This window comes from Podarcis bocagei (assembly GCF_964188305.1).
Source record: "Podarcis bocagei genome assembly, chromosome: 12".
Classification (NCBI taxonomy): domain Eukaryota; kingdom Metazoa; phylum Chordata; class Lepidosauria; order Squamata; family Lacertidae; genus Podarcis; species Podarcis bocagei.
Window position 1 is genome coordinate 28947533 of NC_138137.1, and position 6364 is coordinate 28953896.

A 6364-nucleotide genomic window follows, 5' to 3' on the forward strand; every position below is an offset into this window, starting at 1 on the left:
GAATGTCCTTGTCATGGCAGCTTGGCCTTGGCCTTTCTCCAGAGAGAGTTTGCCTGGTGCAGCTGGTCGCCTTTTGGGCACCAGGTCTTTATTTTCCTGGCTCTCTTAGATTTTTGTTTTTAAATCCAGCTTTCTGTTGCTGTTGCTCCGATATTCGTTTTTAATTTTCTTTGTTGTTTCTCATTGTAATTATTTTATTGGAAGCCCCTCTGGGCATTTGGCTTGAAGAGCATAGTCAACAAAATACATAGTTACATAGTCAACAAAATAAACATATCACTAACACTTCGAATGGAAAGGCTATGATTTGTACATGTGGGAACCTTCCGTAACTAATGTGATGCACATGCCGAGTTCAAAGGGTTCAAAATGCCCCCTGTGTGCATGGCATTGGCATCCATGGGACTTCTTTGCAGGTCCAATCCAGCAACCGAATGTGGGCTCACATGTTGCAAGGCCTACAGAAGGTTTGCTACCAGCATGATAGCTTTACTTATTTATTAAGGGTTGTATCCAATGCCAGCGCTATTCAGTGAGACCCATTGATGTTAATGGACCTGAATAACTTAGGCTGGGTACACATTCTATAATAATAATAATAAGAAGAAGAATGTATTATTTATACCCCACCCATCTGGCTGGGTTTCCTCAGCCACTCTGAGCAGCTTCCAGCAGAATATTAAAATACAATGATTCATCAAATATTAAAAGCTTCCCTACACAGGGCTGTCTTCAGATGTGTTCTAAAAGTCTGATAGTTGTTTATTTCTTTGACATCTGATGGGAGGGCGTTCCACAGGGCAGGCACCACTACCGAGAAGGCCCTCTGCCTGGGTCTCTGTAACTTGGCTTCTTGCAGTGAGGGAACCACCAGAAGGCCCTTGGCGCTGGACCTCAGTGTCCGAGTAGAACGATGGGGGTAGAGATGCTCCTTCAGGTGTACTGGACCGAGGCTGTTTAGGGCTTTAAAGGTCAGAACCAACACTTCAAATTATCAGCTTCAAATGCAGATAGGTTGCTCTTTTTCTCAATTCTCAGTTCTGATTGAAGTTGGGCGTTTCACGGGAAGGGAGCTTCAAAATGGAGTATTCCCTAAGAAACAGCAGGATATGTGTAGATTGTGGCTAATGTGTGCATGTTGCATCCCTGTGGGAGTGCCTTGGGTGCAGACTAAACAGAAATGTTTACACAGTCCCAGATTCATTCATTTCAATGGGTCTGCTCTGACTAGCATGGGGTGCAAGCCAAAATTTCTATCCTTTCCTTCTTCCCAGAGAAAGCCAGGTAGGCAAACAACAAACCCGTAAAACAAAAGAATTAAATATAAATAAGAACACTTTTTTTAAAGGTTAAGGGCCTATAAACATATTTTTTTAAAACAGTCACATATCCTCACAGCAAATAAACTAAAGTTGTGGGGAACAATATCTTCCAGGCATCAAATGCTTGAGTGAGCAGGTCTTTTTAGAGATGACTTCTGAAAGTTAATAAGGAGGGAGTCAGTTATGTAACTGAACTAAATATGTTAGTTTGCCTACACTGCAACAATCACCCATCTCTTGCAGCGAGCAGGGATCCCAGTGACTCTGCTGCCTTCACCATCAATTATGGCTTAAGGTGACTGAAGTCCAGCCATTCTGTGAAATGATGACTGCAATAGATATAGATAATCCTAGTATTCTCTGCCAGAGAACAGGATTTACTATCTGCCTTCTGCAAGTTTGTGTGAGTCATTTTCAATTTCTGTGTCTGCACTTTCCATTGTTTCGTTAAGCTCATTCCTTCCTCCAAAGGCAGGTGGGATTTTTTTTGCCCAACTTTCTGCTTGTAGGACACCATTATCTGGATGACACAGACTCATTTGAAAAGATGTCATAATTAAGAGAAAGTTTGCAATGATAGCTGCAAAACCCAGGTTGGAAAGCTTAGGTGATGGGTAGGCAAACTAAGGCCCGGGGGCCAGATCCGGCCCAATCGCCTTCTGAATCCAGCCCACGGACAGTCCGGAAATCAGAGTGTTTTTGCATGAGTTAAATGTGTCCTTTTATTTAAAATGCATCTCTGGGTTATTTGTGGGGCATAGGAATTCATTCTTCTTTCCCTTTTCTCCAAAATATAGTCTGGCCCCACACAAGGTCTGAGCGACAGTGGACCAGCCCCCTACTGAAAAAGTTTGCTGTCCCATGGCTTAGGTTGTGTTGTAGATGTTAGGAATGGGCAAATTGCATTCCACTGCTGTGCTAACCAGGGGGCAGCAGTAGAACTAGCCTGAATTTAAGCCACTTTTTGCTTGTCTTGACTCTATAGACAAGATGTGCATCTGTTGCCTCTCTGATGTCAATGTGACAATTAAGGCCAGTTCAGACAACTGAATCCAAGGTGACATCCTTTGCATGATGGGGAGCTGGGAATGAGCTACAGAAGCATGTTTGCATACCTGGGCCAAATGTGTATGGATTTAGCCCAGTGTGCACGAGCGTTTCCACTCCTAAAAGGGGTGGAAGGATCACACAGATTGTAGGAATGCCACTTACATATTTGCAGATGCAAATACAAAGCCTTCAACACTTCGCCAGTGAAAATGGGGGTGTTCTATTCAACAACAACTTTACTATTTATACCCCACCCATCTGACTGGGTTGCCCCAGCCACTCTGGGCAGCTTCCAACATATATAAAAACATAAGAAAACATTAAACATTTTTTTAAAAAAAAACTTCCCCTACACAGGGCTGCCTACAGGGGTGTTGGATAACTCCATACCTTACAACATTTCTCCAGTGAAAATATGGACATCCTAAGGAAAAGCGGGACATACTGGGATCAAATCAGAATCCAGGAGGGCTTCTGTAAATCCAGGACTGTCCCTGGAAAATAGGGACACTTGGAGGGTCTGCAAATATGTCATTTGTGTAAATACAAGAACATAAGAGTCCTGCTGGATCAGAGCAAAGGCCCGTCTAGTCCAGCATCTTGTTCTCACAGTGGCCAACTAGATGCAATGGGAATGTGGTGTCAGAGATGCACACATTTCAAGTTACATTTGTGGTCTTCCCTGAGCCCCCCAACATTTGAACCGAGGTTGGGAGGGGGAGATGTCACAGGTAGACCATATGGGTCTTCTGATGTATGTCCACTCTGAGAACAGAATGCTGGCCTAGATGGGGCTGATCCTGCAGACTGCTTCTTAAGTCCCCGAGATGTTTTCATGTGGTGTGTTTCAAGGCCGGGTCTATCTCTCTCCTATAGGTACAAGACGTTTCCTCTGGGCCGGATGTCTGAACCAGATCCATATCCGTGAGACTGGCTGCAGGACTGCAGCATCCAACCATCTGAGATGCATTCTCCTTAATCAAAAGAGCTCTGTGTGTTCCATCTGCGCTGCACACCCAGTCACAGGGGCCTGTGCTTCGAAGCAGGAGGAAATGTCTTATTAGCCAATAATGCAGTCCTTCCCTTTGTCCAGGAGAGGGACCATAGTATAATAAATGATGGCTTGAAAGTAAGGGACTCTCTCCCCTTCTCCTCTAGAACTGTACTGCAGAGCTCATTCTTTCACCTATTTGCATTTTGTGGCTCTGCATCTCTCTCTCTCTCTCTCTCTCTCTCTCTCTCTCTCTCTCTCTCTCTCTCTCTCTCTCTTGCTGAGGGTTAGGCTGCCTTTTGGGATTCCCCGACCAAGGCTCAGGCATTAGCTGGAAGAGAGATAAAGCCATACAAAACAGGTAAAACAGCTCGTGTTTCCTCTAAAATGATTTTGTCAAGCTTAATGATGCATGGTGCATCTGTGCATAGCGGTCTCACTTCAACTTGATTTCCCCCTTCCTTTCAGGTTTGATCATGCCATTTGAACAGGGAATATTAATTTCTACACCACTGCTTTGTCTTAGGGATGGATTTAATCTTAACCCATAGATGCTCACTGTGAGTTTGAGAGCCTAATTTAAAGCCACTTCAGGGATCAGCAAACTTTTTCAGCAGGGGGCCAGCCCACTGTCCCTCAGACCTTTTGGGGGGCTGGACTATATTTTGAAAAAAAAATATTAATGAATTCCTATGCCCCACAATTCTACTCATGTAAAAACACGCTGATTCCTGGATCGTCCGTGGGCCGGATTCAGAAGGCAATTGGGCCAGATCCGGCCCCCGGGGCTTAGTTTGCCTACCCATGACCTAGTTGTTACATTTATTTATTTATTACATTTTCATCTCACACTTCCCCCAAAAGTGCTCCGGGGCAGGTGGGGAGGTCCCGCCTTCCACACACAAACATTTTATCCTCATAAGAGCCCTGCAAGGTAGGTGAAACTGAGACATGGTGATTGGCCCAAGGTCACTCAGCAGGTGACCTTCATGGCTGAGTGGAGATTTGAACCACAATGTGGAATTCCATAGGGCAGTGGATCCCTGCTAAAAGCAGCCATGATGTAAATACTGATCAGCCAATCGGCAGTGGTAGGAGCCTGCTGGGATGCACACTTAAACTCCAAAAGCTGAAAATTGTTTTGGGTCACCTGATGTCATTGTGATGTCAGGTGATAGCCTGCAGGGGGTGGTGAAAATCAGGATCTGGCCCACTGGCTAGAAAAGGTTGTTGTTCCAAAGAGAAGCCGAAGAGACCAGCAGTTGAATCTTCCTTCAACATGGGCAATGGGACGAGATGTTCCTCCACTCCCAAGACCACTCTATCTGGCACCTGCCCTCTGCCTGCTCAGACCAACCCCAGTGCAACAGTGATGGTCCTCCCACCAGCAGTTTGTGGCATGTCTGCATTGGCTTCCTCTCTGCCTAGTCCCTTAGTTAGCGGGATTACCGTAGCTGCACCACCTCTGATGTGTTAGGAGCACCTGACTCGGCAAGACATGACTAGGCTGTTGTTGCAGCTCTGGCTCAGGAGGATGGGAATGCAAGTTCAAGAGAAATAGCAGAGGGGAGTTGCATCATCTGTTGCCTTTAGTGGCCATCTCACTCTACCTCCATGGTGGGGGAAGCTGGGGCTCGCTAGATGTTGTTGGACTCCAACTCCCAGCAGCCCCAGCCAGCATGGTCAATAGTCAGGGTTGATGGGAGTTGTAGTCCAGCAACATCCGGAGGTCCATACCCATTCCACCTAATGTTAGGTTTGACTTCGTATGCTGACATGCACAACAGGATGTACTTGTTGAGACGACAGGGGCAGATTTTGTGTTTAGAGTAGTCTCGTATGGGCACTGGAGACCCATCCATGTAACCAATTTCTAATCTGGGACATGGGCATGTAATAAAATACAGGCCCAAGTTAGCTCTGCTACCTATTTCAATGAAAGCGCAAAACTATCAAAGGTTATCAGCCGCATGGACCTGGGGAAATGAGTTTTTCTGCGCTCATTGAAGTAATGTAGACTCTGGTCATGAAAGCCTCCATTAGAGGGGGGGAACCCCTTAAATATTGCAGTCCCCATCTCTGGTTCTCACAAACTGTAGACCAGTTCCGTATAGTAGGGATGGGGAATTAGTGGCCATCCAGATGTTTTGGGACTCCAACTTCCATCTGCCCAACCAGTATGACCCATGGCTAAGGATTATGGGAACTGGAGTCTAGCAACATCTGGAGGGTCAAAGGTTCCCCATTCCTGATGTATAACTTGGTTCACACTGGACTCCTTTGCAAAATATCAACAGTGTTAATTCAGCATTTTCCGTTGCTGTCAGTGTAATTAATGTTTGAGCATCAGTTTGGAGTCATGCCTTAGGTAAGCAATCAAAGGCCCTGTTCAAAGTGTCCTAATTATTATTTAACTCCAATTAAGGCAGATGTTGACAGATAAGAAGGTAGTAAGTTCAGAGAGGCAAGAGTAAACTTGCAGCCAAGATTTGGATGGCTATGGACACTGAATTATAAAACTTAACGAACAGGGCTGGTTACTCAGAAGACTTGAGTCTTCAGGTGAATCACTGTGGCATTTTTATAGAAGTGTTATATTCCCTTTAAAATATGGAACCCCCTTGACTTTTAAACAAGCGCACATCTGGCTTTCTCCAGGCGGATGTGCTATGGGGTGCAACAGGGCATAGAAACCTTCTCTCACAACTGGGGAGTGGAAAATGTCGAAAAGAACAAGAGATTCCACAGTGGAGGAAATGCCAAGTTGCAGTTATCTTAGAACTATAAAATAGAGCATTGCTGGGTTAGGGAAAGGCCGTAGCTAAGTGGTGAAGCAGCTGTTTTGCAGTCAGATCCCAGGATCAGTCCTCCAAAAGAGATGGGGGAATAAGCCTGTCCGAAATCCTCATGAGCGGATGCTGGTCAGTGTAAGCAATATTGCTCTTGATGGTCTGTAGAGGGCAGTTTCCTCTCTTTCTTTCTAATGTTGGAAAGAGCCACG